The 24275-nt window shown below is 42.6% G+C and overlaps 1 long non-coding RNA gene across 1 annotated transcript in view; it reads left to right on the top strand.

The window, feature by feature from the left end:
* LOC116793992 overlaps nucleotides 1-17830 on the top strand; it is a 72439-nt gene extending 54609 nt beyond the window's left edge. The window contains exons 2-3 of the long non-coding RNA XR_004359664.1: nucleotides 16770-16836; nucleotides 17575-17830. This is a non-coding gene — a long non-coding RNA (uncharacterized LOC116793992). The remainder of the gene's footprint in view (nucleotides 1-16769; nucleotides 16837-17574) is intronic.
* Nucleotides 17831-24275: the final 6445 nt, after the last annotated feature.

The raw sequence follows: 24275 nt of genomic DNA, 5'->3' as shown, positions 1-24275 counted from the left end.
GTTGTGTGAAAAGACTTTACAAATGATGTTACAATACCTTTTAGACACTGTGGAAATACAGAAGAAGAGTAAGAAATAATAATTAAAATGTGATTTGCTTGCCTTTAGAAATGGAATGATTGGACAAGCTTGTGCAAAATCTAAAATGAACAAAAAACCCACTTGGAACACATTCTTTGCCTTTTAGAAAAAGCAGAGAGAGGAATTCACTTTCTTATTTTATTTTTTCTTACTTTATCTAACCTGATGCACTTCTGGTTAGATCTGGTGCCTTTTTTTTTTTTTTTTTAAATAGATCTTGTCTTTAATTACTTAAGACAAATTCATGAAAAACCTTCTGTCAGAACCAGTGATCCTATGAAAGCCAAACACCTCCCTAAAAGAGATGCTAATCTTTTTTTTCAGAGCAGCATCTCTCTTTTCCACTCTACAGGTGGAAAAATACACATTCACTTTATGTATGCTATTTTTAATTCAAAAATTAGGAGCATCAAAAACATGTCACCATGTATGAAAGTGTCAAACTCACCTACATTTGTTGCTGGAATTGTAAGGTCTGTGTTGATGGAGCCTGTCAGGGCCTGGCTGTGTTAGAGCTGAGTGGGGACTGCAGGACAAGTCGTGTTTGAGGGGGAAGGAGGAGGTGGGGGAAGCCTGTAGACCTTCAGGCTGGGCTGCTGTAGTCACATGGTGCCCAACAGGCCTTCATTTCTTACCCCACAAATAGGAAAAAGACTTCTGTGTCTGAAGGCTAATTCCTAGAGGAGGCCAGGAACGTTGTCCTTACAAAGTGGGCCCAATGCTCAGCTGCAGAGCATTCCAGCTGCCTCTGACAGGGAGGTCGTGGCAATTCAGAGCAGCTGAGGATCTGGGACAGCAAGAAGTGACTTAGGAATTGCCACAGTCCCCTCGTAAAGAAGCAGTGAATAACAGACACTGAAATGGCTGCAGGACTGAAACTAGTGCTGGGTCTCCTGTAAAGTGCTCCCCAGTCCTCCTGGGCAGGCTTGTGGTGTGAGTGGTACGGGAAGGGAGGATGGCGTGGAGCACTTGGCTCCCTTGGGACATGTCATGGAGGGAGGGTGGGATCGGCTTCCTTGGGACATGGCATGGGAGGGAGGGTGGGATCAACTCCCTTGGGATGTGCCATGGGAGGGAGGGTGGGATCAACTCCCTTGGGACATGGCACGGGAGGGAGGGTGGGATTTACTCCCTTGGGACATGGCACGGGAGGGAGGGTGAGATCAGCTCCCTTGGGATGTGCCGTGGGAGGGAGGGGTGGATCTGCCCACCAGCCCCAGCACAGCAGTGTGAGCCAGCACGGGGTGGGGAACGATGGCAGGACACACCTGACAGCTCCCTGAGCTGCTCTGGGAGGTTGAGTGTGCTCTAGGGGGAAGGGCCTAGAGCTGTGACTGATTCTTGCCTGGAGCATTTAATGGAGTGAAACCTGTTGCTGCCCAGAGAAGCTGTGGATTCCCCATCCCTGGAAGCGTTCAAGGACAGGTTGGATGGATTTCTGAGCAACCTGGTCTAATGGAAGGTGTCCATGCCCATTGCAGAGGGTAGAATGAGATGATCTTTAAGGTCTCTTCCAACCCCGACCAGTCTGTGGTTCTCTGTACACGCCTGGGAAAACGAAACAGTCCGAGAGACCTGCAGCTGCAGTAAGAGTTGTAGTCAGATGTGAGATACTTGGGAGTCACCAAACTCTTCCCAAGCCAATTGGAAAGTGTTGGAATACATTCCTCTGTGCTCTGTTCCTTCAGCATGAACTATGTGATATTTGCACATCTAGCCAATGGAGTACTTTGAGAAACAAAAGTATTATTTTTACGATATCCAGTACTAGGCTGATTCCAGCTCGACGGAGATTTGAGTGACTTTCTCTTATTTTTTTATTGACTCAAGCCAGCTCTCCTATCCCAGTGTTATTTACTGAGAACCTTTTCTATTGTTCCTTCTTAGGGATGTTCTCCTTACAGAAGGTTTTGGTGCCTCATTCAGGATGAATGGAAGGAGCCAGATAAGCCATGTCGCAAAAATATTGCATTTTCGTTTAATCTCAGAGTTTTCTCATCATTCATTTTCCTGCCTTCAGAGGACCAGCACTCAGGTTTCCCCATCAGTACCTCAAGGCTATTCTCTGATTGCTCAGCATAACCTTTCTTATAGAACAGCTTTGAAGGTTTGATTACCTTTTTATTACCTTAAGGCCATTCCTCCTATGTAAATCACAGTAACACCCACCTGAGCATCTGCCACATGAACAAGGTTATTGGACAGAATGCTGTTTTGCAGATTTTCATAGTTCCCAACTCTGTGCTTGGAGAATGTTGCTGTGGGAATTTTCATCTGATGAAAGGTCAGTTGGGAATGTGAGGTCTGACATTTCTGTTTTGCACAGACAGCTATAATTATCTTCATACTTTTTTAGCTCCATAGTTATTGAAAACAGATTTAAGGAAAGAAAAAAAAGAAAGCAAAACTTTAATTTGAAACTCACTAGAAGAAAATGCAGGCTATTTCCATGAGCTCCCCAGCCAAGCTGAGCTTTATGTTATTGCTGCCTATAACCCACTTCTGTCCATCTCACTGCACGAGGCTGCTCTCTGTGCGCTGAAACTCCTCGGGATGCACGAGCCTGGAAAAAGCCAGCACTCCAAAACGTGGCTGAGTGACACAGGCATTCTTTTCTGCAGGGCAGACGAACCAGATTCCTGCCTGTAGAGATCTGAGTGTCTGCCTATATATATGTACTTATATCTATATACATTTAATGAGAAAACAGGAGTGGCCTCAGTATGTCAGACACCATGGCCAGGGCTCGAAGGCAATGCTCAGAGAAGAAAGTAAGAACAAATGGTTCTTCCTATACTCTTCACATTATTTCCATGATTAAGTTCCAGCTGTCCAAAAAAAAATAATTCTTTGGTTCAAAAAAGAAGGATGATTTTCCCCCTTTCCCAATGAATGTTGGTTGCTTCAGTGTAAGACACTCCTATTCCTTCGGCAGTTTGTGAGTGAAGGGTCCAGGGCAAGGGAAGGAAAACAGCCTCTGAACTGAACTGCAGCCTCCCCCAGGTGGGAGTTTTGGCCTCGGCTTTATTACCAACCAACCAATGTTGTAGCTAACACTTCTTTACTCAGACTAACTTTACACACTCAGTAGTGTGTAAAATAAGCATAACTGGCCTCCTACTATAGAGTGGAATTCCCTCTGGCTTAATAGATCATCCTCTTTCCAGGAATCATGTGGATATGAGGAGCAGTGCTTTGTGGTGGGAAGCTCTGCTTTATTACAGCTTTCTGGTAACTGCTTTCTCTGCTAAGCTGCATTTCCATTCCTGTTGTGTGCTTTGTTTCCAGCCAGTGCCAAACACCAAATAGATGTTTATCAGTTTGCCCTCTGCTTTTGCAGTAAATCCCAGAGCTTAAAATGCAGTAAATCCAGCTTTGAGGTTCTTAGTACCTGATAAGAAGAAAGTGTCTCCTGGTATGAATTCACTGAGGTGTGTTTGGAGTATCAGGGCAGATTAAATCCCTACCAATTGACTTTATTCTATGGTTCAGGGTTTCTCTACGGTACAGATGTGCTTTTATGCCAGGTCTGATCTAGTCTGGCAGGGAGCCATGTAAAACTGGCACAAATTCCACCTCTGGGATTCTGGCTAATTTTAGAAATATGTGATCCTGTGGCCACACCTGATCTGGATCAAACTGTGCCATGGGGTGATCGGGTGGTGCATGACCTGGTGTTGGTGCTCGTGTAAGTGTAACTTTGAATAATGAGATGAACCTGGTTATGTTCACCCTGCTATTGTTTTTACTCCTGAAAAAAACTCTGCAAGCATTTACATGGAAAGCATTTTGTATAGGATGAAATAGTGGCACTGTTACACTTTGTTGAGTGAAAAAATAGCATTATTTAAATAAACTACCCAAGGATAAGTAATATAGCCCTAACAATTCTTAAGTACTTTAAATTCAGACCATGTAGTTTATCAGCCTTTATCTCTGCAAAGTGTAATGTAGGCTTCCTTTTTCACTTTAAATAAAAGTTTTATCTCTAAGTCAATCTGAATCTCAGTTGGAGGCATCAGGTGGCAGGAGGGGGATCTCTGGCCCACCCAGTTGGTTTGGACTAGAAGCTTTAGGAGAAAACATGAACTGACTCCCTGCCAGCCCTCCTCTCTCTGCTCTGCTGCCCAGCTTCAGGCTTTAAGACTTTATCCTGAATAAAGCCTAGGGAAATATGGAAAGAAAAGATTATAGATGACAAGGATTATTAAAAGGATGCAAAAGGAGGATGAGCTTTTTTAAATGACTATTCTTGTTGTGACTGTCCCTTTCACTGGTTTACTCTGGGTTGCCAATGTCTGGTTCCTATCTTCATTTAACATGGATGCTGCTTCATGCCATCACTGTGCCCACACAAAGCATTCCCAAAACTCCCATGAGAGCGCAGACAGCCTCAAAGAGTGTTTGAAGGTTAGAGAATGGTGGTTGTTGATTCATTTTTAAACTTGTCTAAGTCTATAAGGAAGGTCCATCTTCCAAACTCTTTTTAGAGAATTTTAAACATATTTTTGTACTAAAAGTAGTTTTTGCATCTGTTCTTGCTTTTGCAAGTTGGTTCTGAGTTTAATTCAAGCAGAATGTTTCATGCTTTCATCTAAAAATAGTTTGCCTACATTTTTTATCCATTAGTCCAAGAGAGGCTGTGGCACTGTTCTCCCACCTCATCATCTTGTTCATCCTCAGAGGGCAACAGCAGTGCCAAGCTGTAAAGATCCAGTCCAGTGCTTGTGTCTGGCCTCTCAGAGAAGTCACACGTAGTTTTGCTGGCAGTGCAAAACCAGACTGTGGGTCTGTGATGTGGTTGAACCTATTGACAAGTTGCTGAGCTGTCTGGTGATGGTGTGTTCCAGTCCTCTGTTCTGCTCATTCCCTACAGAAGGTGCTGCTGTTCCAGTATAGTCTCATGGAAATGCTTGATGATATTCTGTAAAGGCAAACAAGTAAAGATGGGATATCTGGTGAGAGACTGGGAGTAACATGCTCTGAGGAAGGAGAGTCACCACTAGGAACCACAGATATTGGGATTTGCACCAAACTGTGAGAGGCTGCACAGAGATCAGGAAACAGGGAGTGAGCACAGCAGACAGAACAGCACGTGGAGGGAAACTCGTGTAAGTTTGATCTGTCACTTAGAGCAGAACACAGGCAGGACAGGAGCCAGGTTTGGCAGAACAGCCAAGAGAGCAGCTACCTTAGTGTGCTGGGCTGGACAGTAAAGAGCTGCAAGGTTGTGTTATCAGGGACTGACCAAGAAGTCAAGTCCCCTGGTCAGCCTGTAGCTCCTGTTCAGTCTGGCCTGATTTTCTGAGGCCCTTGCTGCCTGGGAATTGACAGATTGTACAGAGACAGAACTCGACACCCGAGGGCTCCCCATGGTGCAAATGCTGGGAGCCTGTGTTCAGTTATGATGAAGGCTCCCAAATTCATCTGGGCACCATTTACTGTCTACCTCACATACTTTTTAATGTGATCCCAGTGTAGATATTGCTGAGAAATCTCTGCTTTTCCCAAAGCTATGCTGGGAGAAGTTATGCTCTTGGAGAACATTCCCATACCCTCACAATTCAAATTTGTCAGAGGCTTCCATAAGAATTAAGCCATGGCTGTTGTGTTTGGGAGCTGGGGCCTTTGGATACTGAGCAGGAGGAGTGTCTGTTTTATTTTCTTATAATCAAGTTTTCAAATGATTCTGCAATTGCTATCACTACTGTCTTGAGATAATATTCAGTTCATTAGATGTACTAATTTCTGTGCTGCTCTCCAGGGGCTGCCAAAATTGTAACTCTCTTAATTTCAGTGCATGTGAACTTGAAGTCATCTGTAAAAGGTATCAGTAACATAATGACTTCAGACCTTGAGACATGAGAACTGAGATGGTGTGAAGGGTAATCACAGTCCAGAGATGCCCAGACATCTCTGGTTTTGCCAGACTGTTTGGTGCTTCACTGACTGAGAGGTAACATCAAAGATATTCACCAAATTTCAGTGTAAATTGGAATTTCAGTGGCTGGGGAGGCAGGTGACACCATCATAGGCAGTGAAGGAATGTCCTGGCTGGTGCTGGGATGGGGAGGAAGGGCTTGCACAGCCATTGCTGTGTGTGATCCAGGGCTCCACTCTGTAGAATTAAGGAATCAGTGGCCTTGCTGAACATGCTCATGCACTTGGTTGGCTTTGTTATGACTTAACTCTTTTTTGTCACAGCCTTGCAAAGAGCCTCACTCCCTAATTTAAACCATATGGACTGAGATCATGTCATACTTGGAAAGAAACCAATCAAACAAGACATAAGAGGGTGCACAGAGCTCACTTGTTTTAACAACTTAAAGAAAACATTTATAAGGGGATATTCCAGAAAACTGAAAGAACTGATGATTCAGCTCATGGATTACACTGCTCCTCACATCTCCCATAGGCATGACCACCTGTGACAAAGGTTGGAATTACAAAGAGCTTCATCCTGTTGTTGCAGATCCCTGTTTTTGGTGAAGCACATGTGTAACCATGAGCACCATGGTGTTCACTACGCACAAATCATTGTGTGCAAAGGAGAAGTTTGCTGTCAATTTTGCTGAACACATGACTGTGTGCCCAACCAGCTCCTAAAAACCCACACGAGCCCTCAGTGTTTTTCTGCTTAAGGTTCTGAAACAAAAACAAGTGTAAAGATAGAAATTGGTGGTGGAGGATATTAGAGAACTGATAATCTCACCAGTAAAAGGGGTGAGAAGAGAAAGAGCTGTTTTAACATTTAATTTAAATGTTTTAATTACCAGGTGTTAAATCATTATTTCTAGAGAAATTTCTGTGCATGTATCACAGATATGTCTCTGAGGTCATATCATTATTCAACTTTTAAAGCAGCTCTTTCACCTTTTCTGAGCATTTTGTCTGGATTTGTTCTCATATCAAATTATTCTTTGTCAAGGAATAAAACAATTTTTGAGATACCATAAGTTCGTTTGTGTAAGACTCAGAAATAACATTTACATGTAAGTGTTTATGTTTAACACATACTTTTGTTTGATTAGTCACAAGAAACAGTTAACTCCTGAGAGGAACAGCGGAGAAATTCAGTAGGAGAAATAGATTCTGTTACTTGAAGAATTTTAGCTTCTACATTTTTAATGAAGTCTGCCTAGTTTAATAATAACCTCATGTAAATCCCGTAAAATGCATATGGATTGCTGGTAATTTTTTTAACTAAGCTCTGATCATACAATAAACCACCAGGTAGATACTATATGATGAAAAGTATTTTTTCCTTTCCAAATTGCCAAATTTCAAGTGTGTTTTTTGCAGTTCGTTTACTACTAATAACAAAATTTTAAACTCTTAAAAGGTATCATCTTGTCTCTTTTTTAACTATTCCAATTACATCTCTTATTAAATGTTGGATGGTTATGGTGTACTTTTTCACCATTCTAAGCCAAATCTGTGTTTCTGTTGTTATTATCTGTGTTCTTGTAGCTCTGTTGTTTTATTGTGTCACCTTGCTACTCTGTATTTTTTACATGTTGCTTTATAGGAATTACTCCTGAAAATAAGTAGCTATGCCTTGATTTATGTTGAAAACTCTTGCATTTTCAGCTACAGAAGACACACTTTTTAGCCAGCAGCAGTTAATTCATAGTCTATAGTTATGTCTTGAACTGATTAGGAAATGTATTGAGAAAGAATTTTCTCTCGTTGGATTTTTAGACACAAATTTTTGTAATTCCATGACTGCCACTTTCATTGCTGCTGTTTGCTCACGTGTGGGCTCGTGTCTAATCCTTTCTCACATCTTGGTCACCGGAGAGCCTTAAGGTGGCTGCTTACGATGGTCAGGTCTCTGAGATCTGCTGTAACCTGCACGTGGGCCATCCAATTGTTAAAATATTTGATTTTATGGATAGTGAACAAATAAATAGATAAAGACTGCTGGTAGCACCCCAGTTTGCGTTAGGGGACTTGAGTTTTCCACTTCTAAGAGTTCTTGAAAGTAATCAACAAAACTTCAGGGCTGATCCCACCATAGAAAGTGGGGGTTTATGCATATCTTTTTGTGGAAAATGAGGCGTGTTTTGGCTTGGTGTAAACAAGGAAGAATTCCACTGATGTTGATTGTATTTCTGCTCTTGTAAGGCAGATCAGAAGGAGCCCCTCGTGAACACAAGGCACTGTGGTGCCTCTTCACTGCTGCTACCAACTCTGAACAGCATTACTTGGTAACTTGGGGAACCTGGGTAACACTGAAGTTCCAAGAGGCACATTGGCATGGCTGTAAAATGTTGTTTATATTCAATATCTCCAGCAGATCTCGGTTTCCCCAAAGAAACACTTTGGCCATAGTTTCGTGTCCTGATCAGGCCTGATCACCACAGGGCTGTGGTTCAGCCTGGAAGACAATATGGAAGGTGAGAAGTCACAGCCCTTCTGCAAAGTGTTCCCAGCTGTGCAAAGCAACACCAACACACACAGTGGAAAAGAGGGATCTTATTCCCTGGAGTCTGTTTGGTTTTTGTTTACGCTCTTTGTGACCAAGTAGATGTAATTGTTCAACATTGCTCGTTCCAACAGAATGTGCACTAGAAAGATCTTAAGATTTTTCCTCAATGAGTGTTAATTCCTCTTTTCCATTTTGTCCAAAAGGCTTTGTTGGCAGATTTTTTTTCTGGCTAAAAAGAGAATATATGGCTGAATATTACCCGCAGATGTGCTCCTTGATAACCAAACTTGACTCTACCCAGTGCAGTGGGTGGAATGATCGAATAGGAGAATTGAAGAATTCTGGGCATCTCAAGTTGTTTTGCAATAAACTCACAATAAATGTTGCTATATCCTAAGTGACCTAATCCTTCTTATGTCGAGCTCAAGCAAAACTATGTTTGACAATAAAAACTCAAAACACTTAATTTTGTTATCCTGACACTCCCTCCTCCTTTCCTTTAAAGATGTGTCTTTCAGCCAATTTACGTATTTGCTTCTCATTCTCCTTCCAGATTCAGGCTATAGAATAACTTTATACATTGATTAATTTTCAGATGGCAAATGGTGATTGCACACATCTGTTTCAGCACTCCTGACACAGATATTCACATCAGTGAATGAGGGACAACTTGTTATTTCCACCTCTCTCTGGGTCAGATCCTGCCTGCAGTTAAGCAAATGTTTAGAAAATACTATTAGTTCCTCCTCAGCTTTATGTATAGCTGGTCTTAACAGTGAATTGGAGAAGTGAAGTGTAAATTGAGTATTATTCAGTTTATTCCAAGGAAAGAGTCGTTCGTTAGGATGAGTGAAGAAGGAAATCTAAACTAGAATCTTGAGGTCTTGTCTCTGCTTTATGTAGCTGAAACTACATAAATTGAAAATACTTGCATGTACTTGAAACACACTTGAAAGTTGCCAGAGCAGTTTTCACAGAAATGGAGTTTTGACAACGTTATCTTTGCCAACATTTTCTTTCCTCAGACGTTGTACGATGTGTTTTTAGTTGCCACTGTCTGCCACGAGAGTGGTTCTGTTTCAGTGGCACTGGAGTCATTTGTGAGTGTTGGAATAAAATGCTTGGTGTAAAAACAAGATTTGACACCAGTCAAATTAGTCACCCACTTGTTTGGGAGTGTGCTCGTTGCCAGCTCACGCTCACTCGGGGGACAGGCAAAGGCATCAAATGCCTCTGCAGTTCATAACACTTCAGCAACAGGAAGCAACTTGTGAGCTGGTTTTGACTGTGTGGAACCAGGAATGTTGTGTCTGTCTTGGCAAGGATGAGCTGAGTTTTAGCAAACCCATTTGTATGCCACTAGACTTAGATAAAGATGAAGGCATTTTCTGTAAATGTTCTATAGGAGTTGTCTCTGATACAGTCTTTAGGAAGCTCTGTGTGTTGCACATGTTTTCTTGCTCAAGGCAGTACTAGTGAGGAAAATAGCATGGTTTAATTGTTTATATGAGTTGGGAGGGAGTATCTTGCCCATTCCCCTTTGTTTTGGCTGAATTGCTCAGTAACCTCCTGCAGATGAAGTAAGAGTTTCATTTTCAAACTTCTCAGCTTTAGCTGACAATCCCAACAGCTGATATTTCTGTGCTGGTTGAGACATGATCATGCAAGAGGCCCCAAAGAGAAGCTGGGTATTAGTGCCCTGTGTGGTACCTGTTCTACAGGATACAGTATTTACAGGAGGTGCTTCTGCCTCCGCAGATGTTTTTCAGTGCACCTTTGCTGATGACATTATCATGTGAACTTGAGCCAACAGATTTTTCATTAAGTGGTTTTTGTAGTCAGAGCTCTCACTGGGATCTCTCTCCTCCTGCCTTTCCAGTGGCATCCAGTGTGTAACCGGGGTGTTGTGAGCTCACTGTGCTCCCTTTTTCATTACTGTGAATGCAGGGGTGAGACCACACCAGCATTAGAGCTGACTATTAAGAATGGGTAGTTACAGACATAAAGCTCAAAGATGAAGGTCTGTAATTGTCAGTATTTCACTGATAAACTGCCAGAAAAGTAGAGAAATCTTAAACCTTCTTCAGTGGATGCCAACTCATTTAAGAGCCTTCTTCCAGGCTGTATTGGAGCCAGAAAATCCAGTTATCAGAGCAAGCACAATCTCTGTCGCTTCTGTTTCCCAGCTGCTTGTCTCGGGATGCAAATGGAAATTCAGAATTTCCTTGCAAAGGCTGAAATCCAAATAATTATCCATCTTTCTGTGATTCAAATCTCATAAGGACTCAAGAATGAAAGCCATTTATTTCAGGCTACCTGGTCTCACCCCCTAAAAGAAAGTACCAAGATTATGAGCAAATCCCCTGCCTGTCACCGGAAAAGATCACCAAAATTTCTGAGAGGTGGCAAAAGCCACAGTTAGAAACAGCAGTTGCTAAAAAGCTCTTCAAAGCCTTCTTCTCAACTTTGTGCTTGAAAGGGCCTACCCTGGGCCACCACTCTGGCTCCCAGCCCTCCCATTCCCATCAGGCCTGGTCATTTTGACTGCAGAGCAATGGAAGCAGAGTATTGGAAATTACCTGTACAACAGACCATAGAGGTTTTGATGCCATCTGTATTCTCGTTCTCTTTCTTGTAAAAGGTAACATGAAAACATTATTAAAAAAAAAAAAAGAAAAGGTAGAAAGGTAGAAAAGACAAACAAGTTCCATCTGCTACAGCTCTAAATGGGATGCTATGCCAGCAAAAGGAGAAAGGATAAGGGGTTTTGAACAGTTTGAATATTTTGTCATCTAAGCAATGGCTAACCTTAACCTTTGAGTCAAAAGATGAACTTTAATTTTTTGACCTTTTGTCATTCTCTCCAATGACAGTTGTGGTCTATCCCTTCAGTCTCTCTTGTACTTTGAAGCTGATTTGACAGCTGTGTTTTTTACTAATTCAGTCTTAAAGCATTTATTTTATACAGTCTGATGGGGTGTGAGCAGTGTCAACAATTACCTTCGTGGTGCTGGGAAAGTACTGAAAATGAGCTGGAACAGACAAATACAGCAGGGCCATTATTGCCACTTTCCTCTGGAACTTCATCTCCCATCACAAGCACAATGCAATGAACTGTAGCTCATTCCAAGAGCTATGACTAAATATTGACTTCTGGGCCCTTTTGATCTCTGGAAAGGTTTGGATCCAGACTGTGCAGGTGGCTCTCCCTTCTGAAGAAAGATGTCCCATTTGCATCTGGTCCCTGGAGCACCTCTCTGTGTAGTGGGTTGACCCTGGCCAGATACCAGGTACCCACTAAAATTTATTACTAACAGGATAAGAGCCAAAGAATGAGAAATAAAATAGTCTTAAAAACACCTTATCCTCACCATTCCTTCCTTCCATGTTCTCCCTCCTCCCCCCCAGCTGTGCAGGGGGACAGGGAATGGGGGTTACTGTCAGTTGTTGTTTCTGTCGTTGCTCAGGGAGAGGAGTTGGAGTCCTTCCCCTGCTCCCGTGGGGTCCCTCCCACAGGAGACAGTCCTTGATGGACCTCTCCAATGTGAGTCTATCCCTCAGGCAGCAGCTCTTCCCAAACTGCTGTCCTGTGGGTCACTCCTCCATGGGGTCAGTCCCTCATGGATGAGCTGTACTGGTGTGGGTCCCCTAGAGGGGCCCACGAGTCCTACCTGGGAAAAACCTGCTCCAGCCTGGGCTTCCCTCTCCACGGGCTGCAGGTCCCTACCAGGACCCTGCTCCATCCTGGGCCTGCCACGGGGTCACAGCCCCCTTCCTGCATCCACCTGATCCAGCGTGGGAGCCTCCATGGGCTGCAGGGGGGTCTCTGCACCCCGGTGCTCCCCCAGGGGCCGCAGGGGCACAGCTGCCCCACCCTGCTCAGCCCCACGGGCTGCAGGGCCTCAGCTCCAGTGCCTGGAGCACCTCCTGCACCTCCTTCTGCCTGACCTTGAGGTCTACGGTGTTATTCCCATGTTCTCACTCCGCTCTTCCCTGGCTGGAATTTTTTCTGCACAATAGTCTTCTTTTCTTAAATATGTTATCCCAGAGGCATTACTGTCACTTCTGACTGGCTCGACCTTGGCCAGCAGCAGGAATTCCGTCCTGGAGCCGGCTGGCATTGGCTCCACGGGACAGGGGAAGCTTCTGGCAGCTTCTAACAAAAGCCACCCTTGTAGCCCCCCCTGCTACCAAAACCCAACCATAGAAACCCACTACATTGTCCTTGTCATATCCTCCTTTAAACTGCAAAATCTTACCAAGTCAGAGCATGTGTGTGGACCTTCCCCTTCTGGGTCAGCTGTTTCAGTGTTATTGTGGGCTGGTGCTACGGACTTCCTTGGCTCACCTGGCAGCCTCTCCATCTTTAACTCTGGAGTTTGATTTTCACAGTGTATTTTGGATAAAGCAGAAGGAAGTGAAGGAATGTCCAGAGATCTTGAAGCCTTGTGTCATTTGCTGAGGTGCTTGTATGCCTGATTAATTATTGCCTAATTATAAACCCTCAGGGTCATACTTTTCACCAGCGAGAAGAAAATGTTACACAGACTGCCAAGAAATATCAGATTTTCCATCCCAGCTGTTTTGTGATTAAATGGCTGCACCATGAATTTAAGAGAGCTGTTCAGCTGCACTTGGGGATGGTTTGCCATTTGTTTATCCCTCTAATGTCATGCCAGACAGAACCTCAACTTCTCCTCTCTCTCTCACCAGAGGATTTTTGGTACCTAGCAGCAGTGGATAGGTATGGCTGAAGTGACACAGTTGGTTTTCCCTTTTTTCATCTCAGAATGTTGCTGTGCCCACTGCAGGGGAAGGGGACAGAAGCACAGTATTGCTCACACTGTGTAGCAAGGCAAAGGAATGGGGGAATTCCATATTTTTTCTTTTTTTATTTCTATTTAAAAATAGAACAAAACTGTTGAGAAAACTTTGGAAAGGGTTTAAATGGCTAAACTAGGCTGTAGTTCTCCTTAATCTCACGGGTCTTTCCAAAATCAAAGAAACTCTATTTGAATAGCTGAGCTTCCATAAGCAACAAATTTAACACAGCGACTGATGGAGAACTTGCAGGTCCCTAACAAAGCACAAAGCAAAGACAGAAAGGATGGTAGGAAGACACTGATTTGTGCAAGTTAAATAATCATGAGTCTATTGCAAGAAAGGAGCACATTAAACTGGGGTTGTTAATTTATCAACAGCACAGTCACTTAATAGACATGCAACATATTTTACTTCTGTTTTGGTATTAGTCTCTGGCAGAGAATTGTCTCTAAACATGAGAGATATCTATCACAAAAAAAAATATGGACTAACTGGTGTCCTAATATGAATAGAGGTCAGAAATCTGAATATGAGTGACCTCTGAGGAACTACTGAAGTGCTGTGGGATGTGTATTTAGAGAGTGATGGCTGAGGGGAGGCAATACATGTGTGTTTGTAAGAAGAAGGCAGTGAACATACTGCTCTAAGCAAAGAAAAAGAATAAAAAACAATAAGTAAGAGAATTCCAGGTTAGAAATTTTTTGAACTTTCTAAAACTCTGATAGTTGTTCACTGGAATAGATTATTTAAGGAGAATCACTGTCTTTGCAGATTGCAAAATCCAGGTGGATAAACACCTGTTAAAAGTTGTGTAGATAGAGTTGTTCCAGCTTCACATCTGGGTGTTAGATGCATATTCTGTAGACTATACAATAAATCTGTGCAAAAATGAAACATCAAATTTCTGTTAAAAGGCAACATGCAGAAAGTTCACATTTTTGTCCAGCTGTGTTTTATGGACACCTTAACAGTACAGGCCTCAGAGGTTCACACAAGAGAAAAATGATGTTCACTTTGTCTCAGGACAATGAAGTCTATTATTAGATCTGTTCAATGTCCATTAGGAAGTGCTGGCCCTGTCCCTAATCGATGTAATTTAAACTATGCAGTAGGAGGCGATCTCTTAAGGATATCAAAACCAACAGAACATCTGAATTAGTAAGCAAAATAAAATTGTTTCCAGCAATGTCTCTATCCTCTCTGGCTACAGGGGCATTGGGACCTTTGCAGACTCACAGGGGTGTGATAAACACGGGTGTGCCGAGGGGCATTTCCAGCCACTGCCCTTTCTTGTTTGGAGGATTTAATGCAGAGACTTGTTTGAGATCAGGTACCTCCACTGTCAAAGCATCATCAACAACCTGAATCTCTTGGGAGGAAAACCAAACATCACATCAACCAGCTAGTCTGGTCTAAATTTTTTATTTACTTATTTATTTTTTTTCCCCACTCCCTGAAACGTGCCCTGGGCCAAAGGGAGTTGTTTGGGGTTTTAGATCCAAAACTTTTGCTGATACTCCATAAAAATGCCAGTTCCCAGTCTGTTCTATGTGCCACCTTTAGTGACTTTGCCAAGCACCTTCTTCTTGTATTAAAGTCTGGCAAGCTCTTCAAGCAAAATATTCTGTCTGTACTTCAGAAGGAGCCTTTACTCGTCTGTGTTTGCCTGGAAACTGTTTGCAGGAGAGTTGTGTGTTCCCCATGGGGGGAGAGCAGCTCCTGCTGCTCACTGCAAACCAACTCAATCCCCCTGTTTCTGCCCTTCAGAAAGGATCCCAGTTCTCAGTGCAGACCCCAGGATTTGCTCTGTACCTGTCTGTGCCCTACAGCGTGTTCTGGATTCAGCCACTCTGTCAGTAGCTTTCATAACAGCATCAGAACTCCTGGAATACACTTGGATTTGCCAGCATAGGAGGTTTTTATTCCTGAGTGGAGACCAAATATAGATAATGAACTGTTTAATTTCAAAATTAATACAGAAAATTGAAAAAGAGCATTATATTTGTGTTAGAGGATTTTAAATTGACCTGCTCCCCAGATGTAGGAGCAAGAGGCTTGTGGTTTCTTCCCCAAGAATTTAATCCTGCAGGCACAGCTCATGTGGAGCAAGTCCTTAGTCACAGAACATTTTTGTTTTGACAGTCCTAAATGATCCATACGAGTCACCCTTGCTGTACAAGAATAAGTAATGTCTCCATGTCAGCACTTTGCTGAGAGCATGCTGAAGTTAATTTGCACCCCAGGTCAGAGCCCAGATTCTTTCAAAGGAGTGACACTGAGCATAACTTTTTGGATGTCTGTAGACCTTGGCTGAGGTCTTGGCAGCACCGTGTGTGTGAGTGTCCTGCACAAAACCAATGAGGAACCAGAGCAGCTGTTCCCAGGCCTTGGCTTTGACTTATGACTAGTCACAGAAATTGTCCAAGTTCATTTTACTGCTGTACACATCAGCAAGTAAGATCTATTAAATTACCAATGGTGATTGCCATCACTTGTTTCTGGTACTTTGTATTAAAAAAATTACAAACTCTTTACCTGAAGGTTGTTCACTTTGGTGTGTTACACAGGACAAAGGAGATCCACAGGTATTCCCACACTTCTCTGCTTTTGCTGGCAAAGCATGAAGCCAGAGACTTCACGTAATGAATTGAACGACAGTTCTGTGCAGAGAGTAAAAACAAATGACAAACATCACTGCTGCGACCTTAATTTTCCTATCGTTTACCCTTTTGAATGATGCTTAGAACTGGTATCAATCAAGTATTATCTTCAAGAGAGAGAATAACTGTGCAGAGTCAGATCTTTCTTTTCTATGTGACTCATCCTTAATTGCCTGCATTCAACAAAGGACAATTCAGTTTGTGTGGAAACAGAAGAGATCTCAAAGGGAGAGTCACAAACAGCTCCTTCTCTCTGAAGTGCTTCTTGATGGAGCCATGATGGACCAGTATCTACAGAGCCAATTCCAGCTGCAGGTTATTTCAAATTTGTCTAGACAAAACAGAAAAGTTCTGGATTATTATGATTACACACTGCAGACAGAAGCCTGAGGTGCAAAGAATGGTCAATTCATAAATCTAACGTGACGTTATCTAAAACTGAACAGCTGGAGAAAAAAGTCAAGTTTTTCATTCTACCTTCAGGATAAAATGCTTGGAAGTAAAAACATTTGGAAGGGTATTATCTACCAGATTTATAGCATTTTTTTTGAAAAGTTACCGTTCTACTTATTTGCACTGTACAAGGCAGGTGCATTCATGGCCTCCTCAATGTTCCTTTCATTTGTTCAAGTTTCCTTTCACCCACTTATTTCAGTTGTTACCAAGGGTAATCTGGATTTCTTTGAGTCAAAGATAGGATAAATACCAAAGGACCAAGACGTGCACTGGATGTTTGTTCTTCACCTGCTGCCTGTGCCTGTTTGTGCCTTCAGGACTCGTAGAGCTGAGGATGGACATGGAACGATGCCTTATGAAACAAGTTTAAAGCATTCTAGTATGGTAATATCTACTATTTGCTTTGTTCTGATTTAAATAGCTCCATGACTTGCCAGCTCAGGGGAGGAGTAGGTCCAGCACTATCTGTCTTAGTCCAGAGGTCCTCAGTGGGATTTATAAACAATATTTTCAGGAATCTTATCAATCATCCTTAAACCCAAACTCCTTTGACATGTACCACATGAGCACCACGTTAACAAATAGACCTGGAAAGGGACCCATTCACACCCACCTTATTACACCCTGCATACAGCTTTTAATGCAAAAAAATAACTACTTGTGGTTTTGCTCAGTGGTTGTTCCTCTCAGTACCACGATAGCAATGGCATGGCATTATCTGGAGTCTTTGTACCTCAGGCCAGTGGTACAAGATGGGAACATGCTGGTGAGATTTGGCCCAACATTTTTTCCTATTGCATTTCCCTCAATACTTTCCATGGAAAGAGCTGGATGCTGTAGAAGGTAACCCTGTTCTGTGGGTGTGGAACCCAAATTCATACCTGTAGATGTCTAGAACCAAAAGGGAGATTTGTAAAGGCTGACAGGTCATAAAAACCTCTAGTAAAGGAAATTTAAGGTTATTTGCTTGGAATTTAAGTTTTTCTCTGTCTACATCACAGATTTTTCTAACATACAATCTAAACTCTTCTCAATGCAAATTAAGCTCTAATTGTACAGATAGTGGTCAGTCTGTTGTATACTACAAGCTGTTTTCATCTGTGCCCTCCTTTCTTTCTGAAGAGATCTACCTCGTTTAATTTTTCCTTGCATCGCCTTTGGCTGTCCTCTGAATTCTCTTCTCTTTGAGATCTGTCCATCTCTGAGTGCAGTGGTTACAACTGGACCCTGTCTCCCAGCTAAAGACTCCCCAGTGAAAACGGAGCAGAAAAATGACTTCCCTGACATACAGATGACACTGCCAAGCCAGGCCCACTTAAGGTGCTTTGTTTGCAGCCAGGCCTTTGACTCCTGATAATTCCACCATCACTGCCATCCTCCCAGCACATTTGGTACTATACACACGAACATATTCCCTCCTCCAGACACCACAGGGAACTTACCTTTGTAATGCCTTGATTTGGGATCATCTTTCCAACACGCTGCTCTTGAGTTTGCATTGTCTCCTGTGATATTTGCAGCCGTGGTGGTGCCAATTGCAGGCACACAAAGTGGGTTTCTCGTGGCCATGCAGCTTAGCCCACTGGGGGACAGAGAAGCTCAGCAGGACCTTTGATTTTTTCAGAAATTATTTGGTGTTTTTCTTGCTCTGTACTTAAAATGTGCTGTGAGCATAAAATGCCACTGTGGGATGGGAATAGATTTTTAAAAAAGAAGTATTGGAAACTAAGCACAAAAAAGAAGGACGCCCCTTTTGCCATCTACGAGGGGCAGGGGGCTGACCCTAAAAAGAAAGAAACAGTGCAAAAGCTTGTTGGGACATGCAGGTGGGCTGCTGTGCTTTTCTTTTATGAACATGCAAGAGCTGCAATTACTGGGGGAAAGGGCAAGGCTTTTTTATGAGAAGCAATCACAGGGACTCACTTTTTCCGAAAGGTACATTGTACTTGCTCTCAGATTGTTGCGCTGTGTGGTGATGAATAACACTTGGAAGCAGATGTCAAAAGCATCAGTGATCAGTGGAAATAGTACATTTTTTCCATTTTATGTCTAGTTTAGACTATATTAAAGAGGAGGGAAAAAATTTAAAAGCTGAAAACATGCTGAAACAAGTTACAGTTGTAACAGAATTGACGACAGCCAGGAAATTCCAAGTTCGGGTCCTCACTCTGGGCACTCAGACTAAGAGTTCACCACTAACCCTTGGGTTAGTGTTGGTCACAACAGCTTCATCCTTGTTATTTGCTGCTATGTGTGTGCCTGTTTGATGCTGGCTGTTTTTCTCTTTTCTTTTGATCTTTCAGAAGAATTTCTGAAGTCCGTCCCCGTGTGCCTTCATACCAGTTCAAAGCTGTCAGGGAACTATGAACTTTATAAACACTCATCTAAAATGCTCTGCATCCCAGAAAGTTCACAGAAGGTTTGTTCTAGAGACAAGAATGAACACAAATATGAACTTCTATCACTGTTTATTAAAGCATGTGATATTCACATAAACATTGCAGTATTTTCTTTACATGTGTTAATAATAAAAACTTCCGTATTACTAAAATCTGAATATTTAAATCATGTAATGTTATTTTTCTTGAAGGTAATATCAAATTATATTTTACTCAAATGTTGACAACAAAAGCTGATCTGCCTGGGTTCGCTTTGATCCTCCTGTGAATGGCACAGAGCAGTTCCATGTGCACACAGTGAGGTACAAACCAGATTACATATTAATAAATGCAGTATAACCATGCCAACCTTGATGCCCATGCTCTGTTTACCCTGCTCCTCTGATGTGGCCAGATTGTGCATTTCTTCCATTTGTTAAGTTTGGAAAGGTGATATGATCTGGAGATTTCTAGACCATGAAGATTATGGTCAAAAGTGGACTATTGTGGTCATGTAGAGTAGTTATGGATCACAGGGATTAATCTCTGTTGAAACAGAAGAATCCTGATCTTACAGTTTCCACTGATTCAGCACAGTCTGTCTTCACTTGTTCCAACAGTTGGTAACCAGAGTGTTAAATGTGCTCCTCAACTCTTACTCTGTATTTGTGCACCTTTTACCCACTGCACTTGAAAGCATTTTATTTCTCAGACCTCTTCTCTTAGATACTTACAATGTTAGCATGGAATCCTCTCTAATAAGTTAAACCAATGTCACTCCCAGACACCTTTACCCAGAACCTGTTCAGTTACTAATCCTGAACCAAACTGAATAAGGTCAAGGTGGCAACTGCACCAGTACCAGACCCAGAGATGGTGTGACCACACTTCCCATATAGGATATTCCATGTTTGAGAGTTTTTGATTACCTGCCTATCCATGTGATCCCTGAAAAGGAGCTGGACTGGCTGTGGAGCAGATGGAAGGCCCTGCAGGAAGGCTGTAGGCTGAATGTATGACCTGGGATTTGGCTGTACAGGGGCTGGTGCTGCTGCCCCACTTCCCACGGGATGCAGATCCCTATCAGTGACCATTCTCTTCCCACTTTCTCTTCCCACAATGTTTTCTACAGTCATCCTTGGCCAATGTTTATTTTATGCTTCTTCAACACCAGAGTGTGTTAACATAGTCCCAAAGTCACTCGTGATTATCAGCAGGCAAGTGTATTTCTGATCCTCCTTTTAAATGCAGACAATTGATTAATCTTAGTTAATTTTAAATTTTCTTAATATCTCCCATGTTGATTTTGTCTTTCTGGCTTCTCAACTTTTGCTGAAGTTCAGCCAAAATAACTTTCTGTGAACCCCTATTGATTTGGGTTGGGTGTAAATGCTCTTTGAGTGTCATGGGTTGAAATACTTGCTGTTATCCCTGCATTTCCCTGTCTGGGAAGGGAGGCTGACCAGGCTGTCTTTGGCCAGACTGTCCAACCTACCCTTTTTAGAAAACTGGCACATCACCAGCTTTCTTTTAGTCCTCTGGAAATTCCACTGTCTTTCAAGAATTCCAAATATTCCAAGACTTATGATGTCGTGCGATCTTGAATCCAAACTCCCCACCGCATTTCCCTTCACAAAAATAACCATGAACTTTCTAAATTCAATTTATTTCTTTAAAGCATTTCCAATGGTATAATGTTTTGTAGAATGTCTTTTATTGCAAAACCTAAATTTGAAGCCGAAAAGCTGGTTGGCTTTATCTTTAAAACATGTTTTTTAAAAGATTCTCATTGTTCTACCCAAGCCATTCCAGTCTGTGGTATAAATAATTGTTTTAGTGTCTATTATCCTGAAACACACTGTGTGAAGAAAGTGAAATTCCAGCTGGACAAGTGTAGATAATTAATGTTGGGGTAAGTTGTATTTCAAGTATACAGGGTTGAATTTCTGTTTGAAGTAGATTCATCGTTTATCTAAACACGAGGCATTAATGTGTATTTTTTGAAGGAATGTGATCAAAACCACAATGCAGACCAGGTTAGTTTTAAAAACCAGAGAATCTGGACACCCGCAGGGTGTTTAAGGAAAGTACAAATTATCAACTCCAAAGTACCTAAAGAAACAGGAAAACTGTGAGGGACAAGTTTCAGAAGAGCCCTGGGATCAGTTGGAGTTATTTGTTAGACTGGGAGCAGGGTTATGTCTGTTCTGAGGTTTGAAGGTTAAAGGAGGAGGTCACAGCCAGCATGGAAAGAACAGGGTCAGCGGGTGAGGACATGCTGGGGCTGCACTCTGTGCTCCCAGTCAGAGGAAAGGATGAGCACAGCTCCAGTGTTTTTGAAGGCATGTTCTAAAGTTCAAACACATCTTGCCTGGAGCTGTTCCTCTTCTGGTCCCCTCTTGATGTGAAAGGAAAATGTTTTAGCACTTGAGCAGGTCCTTGGAAGGTCTTTCAGAAGCAGTGGCTGCAAACAAATAGTGGTCATTTGTCTGAGCAAGGTGAAGGATCCATGGGAACTTCAGCCACACAACTGTATTCTCCTGTGCTTGATAAAACTATTTGTTCTCAAACCAACCTTCTATTTAGTAGTGTAGCTGAGGCTAGGTGCTTATTCCTAACTGTGTTCGTGCTATAAGCTTTGAGTTATCCTCCAAGGCTTGATGCCTTTGGTGGTGTGGCTTTTCTAAAATGCCAATGAACATTGTCACACATTAAACTAATGTCAGTCACTGTCTAAAACTGAAACTGCCTCAGTGGTGGATATATATGGCTTACAAGTTTAAAGCATTTTAAAACCAGTAACCTATTAAATACAGAACAGTTTTGTAGCATGAGAAACCACTTTCTCTGTTTTACAGCTGAGGGAAACCGATGAATAATATACAGCAGTGGCAGAGCTGGTGGGAAAACTCTGGAATGTTGAACATCAGGACACCTTCAAGGACCCTGTTCTCTCCTTTGGCTCATGTGGCTTCTATTAGCTACAGCATTTCACTTTTTTTATCAGTGGCTTTAATATTAAAAGACATTATCCTTGGTGAACTTCTGTTTAGCAAATGTGCTTTCTGCCTTTAATCTGGTAAATGCAACCCAGAGCTCCCAAGGTTAGTGCCAAGTTAAAAAGCCCCATGAAAATGGACAAAACAACCAAAATCAAGCAAAAGTATGGCCAAGATCAGTCTTCCTCACCCCAGTATTGTTGTCAGGGAGCATAAGGACTGATCTGACCTTAATGAAATATTTGGAAGTGCTGCCTTGCAGGGAGCACAACTGATCTGCAGCATCCCTGCCGAATCACACTGCTGGCTACGTGTGGCATTGGTGGGTGTGAATGAGTTTTTGATGCTCCCTTTTATTAATCTGGAAAAAAAAATTATCTGGAGTCCAGTGCAAGCTGCACCCCATCCAACTATCTGAGTGGGCAGTGAAATGGGATATTTGGGGAGTGATGAGGATGTTGAGGGTGAATGTTTTGGTGTGTTCATCCAAACTCTATGGCATTCACCTGGCTTTGGGATTGTCTACAAATTGTGAATTCAGCCCTGATCCAGTAGCAGCCACAGCAGGTAGCAAAGCATCAGTTGGCCCTCGTAGTGCTCATGGTATTCTTTTAGGTTAGGGGTTCTATCCCTTTGCTTTCCCATATAGTGTCAGACACACTTCTAAAACCCAATAACCTATAAATAATAATATCAACCCACATGAAATTTTATGATCTTGACTCATATCTGGTTTAGGTTTTGGGCTTTGTTAAAAATCTGCAAACTAAAACCTGCGTATTTGTGGGTTTGCAGTGACCTCACTCTGAAATCCTGGCTGCCAGGGCAGCAGCCAGAGCCCTGTGATGTGTGTCCTGCAGGGTTACTTCCACCCCTTCCTCGACCTTCCATACCCCACATTGTGTGAGAGCAAGAACCACACCATTAAACCTTGGGAAAATGTGTTATTTATGGGACTATCACAGGAGTTGTGAGGATTTCAGCTACGCTCCTGTGAGTTTGGGTTTTTAGCTTTGATTGTAAGTCTTTATTCTGCCAATATGCTGCTTACACCATGTGGTATCAAGTGTTCTCACTTCTTAAAAAGTCTTTGTAGCTGGAATATGAATTTTTCTTTGAAAATAGAGTTGCTCTTAAATTAGGATGTTTTCAGTTTTGCCAACCTGTGAAAGCTCATAGAGGAAGGTAATCATTGCCTGAGTTAGCAAGTCTTTGTTGTCACTATCTATAGATGATTCCCAAAAGGACTTTACTCCCTGCTAGAGCAATAAGTCTTCCCTTGTGCTTCTGTGAACATCTGCAGTCCCCCAGGAAAGCATTCTGCACAATTAGAGTGAAGCATTTTCCAGGAAATGTGTGCAAATTGTGTCAGTCGATCAACAAACAAACCTCTCTCTTGTTTTTACCTCTGGTTCTTGTAAAGGCTGCGGTCAGAGCGCTGCCTCTCTTGGAAACTTCTTTTACAAGTGCTGTAAGAGTTTGGGAAATCTGTCAAACATCCGAAGCAGCTGCTGAGCAGAGCCCGCGCTCCCTGTGTGCTTTGGCACCGGGGGGATGCACAGGAGCAGGAGCGAGCGCAGGCACTGCCCTTTGAAGTCTGCCTGGTGATGTTATATTGTTCTTGGCTCTCTGGCCTTTGGAAAATCCACTGCATGGAGTTCTCAGCGTTGCTGGAGCACACGGCTCTCCTCGAGGCTGGGGAAGGGTGGCTGGAGTGTTACACTCGCCTGTGAAACACCTCGGTCATTTTGCTGCTAAAATTGTGTTATTTTATTAAATTCCCATGAGGTTTTTCCTTTTTATGATTGGAGCAGTCCCCCAGTTTGTGTCCTGGGTTGTTTCATGCTTCCACCATCACGCTGATGAATCCCCTCATCTGCATTTGCAAAAGGGTTTGGTAATGACTAAATCACAGCTGAATCTTCTGCTTTGGAATTGGATTCACCTGCACCCCTCACTTGGAAACAGAATTATTTCACTTTCTATTGCATCTTCCACCTACAGCTGAAAAAGCTCTTTATAACCTGCCAACACACTTAAGTTCAAAAAACAAACCCACACTTCTGGAGTGCTTAAAAATTGGAATATGGGATGTTTTCAGGCGTTTATCTGGTCCTGCTCCCTGAGAGGCAGATGGGAATTGATGAACCCGGGTGAGGAAGGTGCTGTGCTACAATAACACTTCTCTGTGAGGTAACAACAACCTGGTTTTGGAACAGGAGTGTCTGGAAGGCACTGCCACACTGTGAATGGCAAAGTGACAACAGCTGGGCTGAGCTGTTATCTCTAACACACACCAGTGCTTCCCCTTTAGTCAAGGGAAAAATAAGAGTAGGGAAGATTCAGTAACCAAAGGCAGGGACAGGGCAGATGAGAAGATTTAAGCTACAGGAAAATGGGTTTTTTCAAGGCTGACTTGAAAAACCCACATGGCTCTTGAGGAGAG

Source organism: Chiroxiphia lanceolata, chromosome 14 (assembly GCF_009829145.1).
Source record: "Chiroxiphia lanceolata isolate bChiLan1 chromosome 14, bChiLan1.pri, whole genome shotgun sequence".
In the NCBI taxonomy this organism is placed as follows: Eukaryota; Metazoa; Chordata; class Aves; order Passeriformes; family Pipridae; genus Chiroxiphia; species Chiroxiphia lanceolata.
Note: the sequence above shows the minus strand (reverse complement) of the source record. Positions and strands in the feature narration are given on the sequence as shown.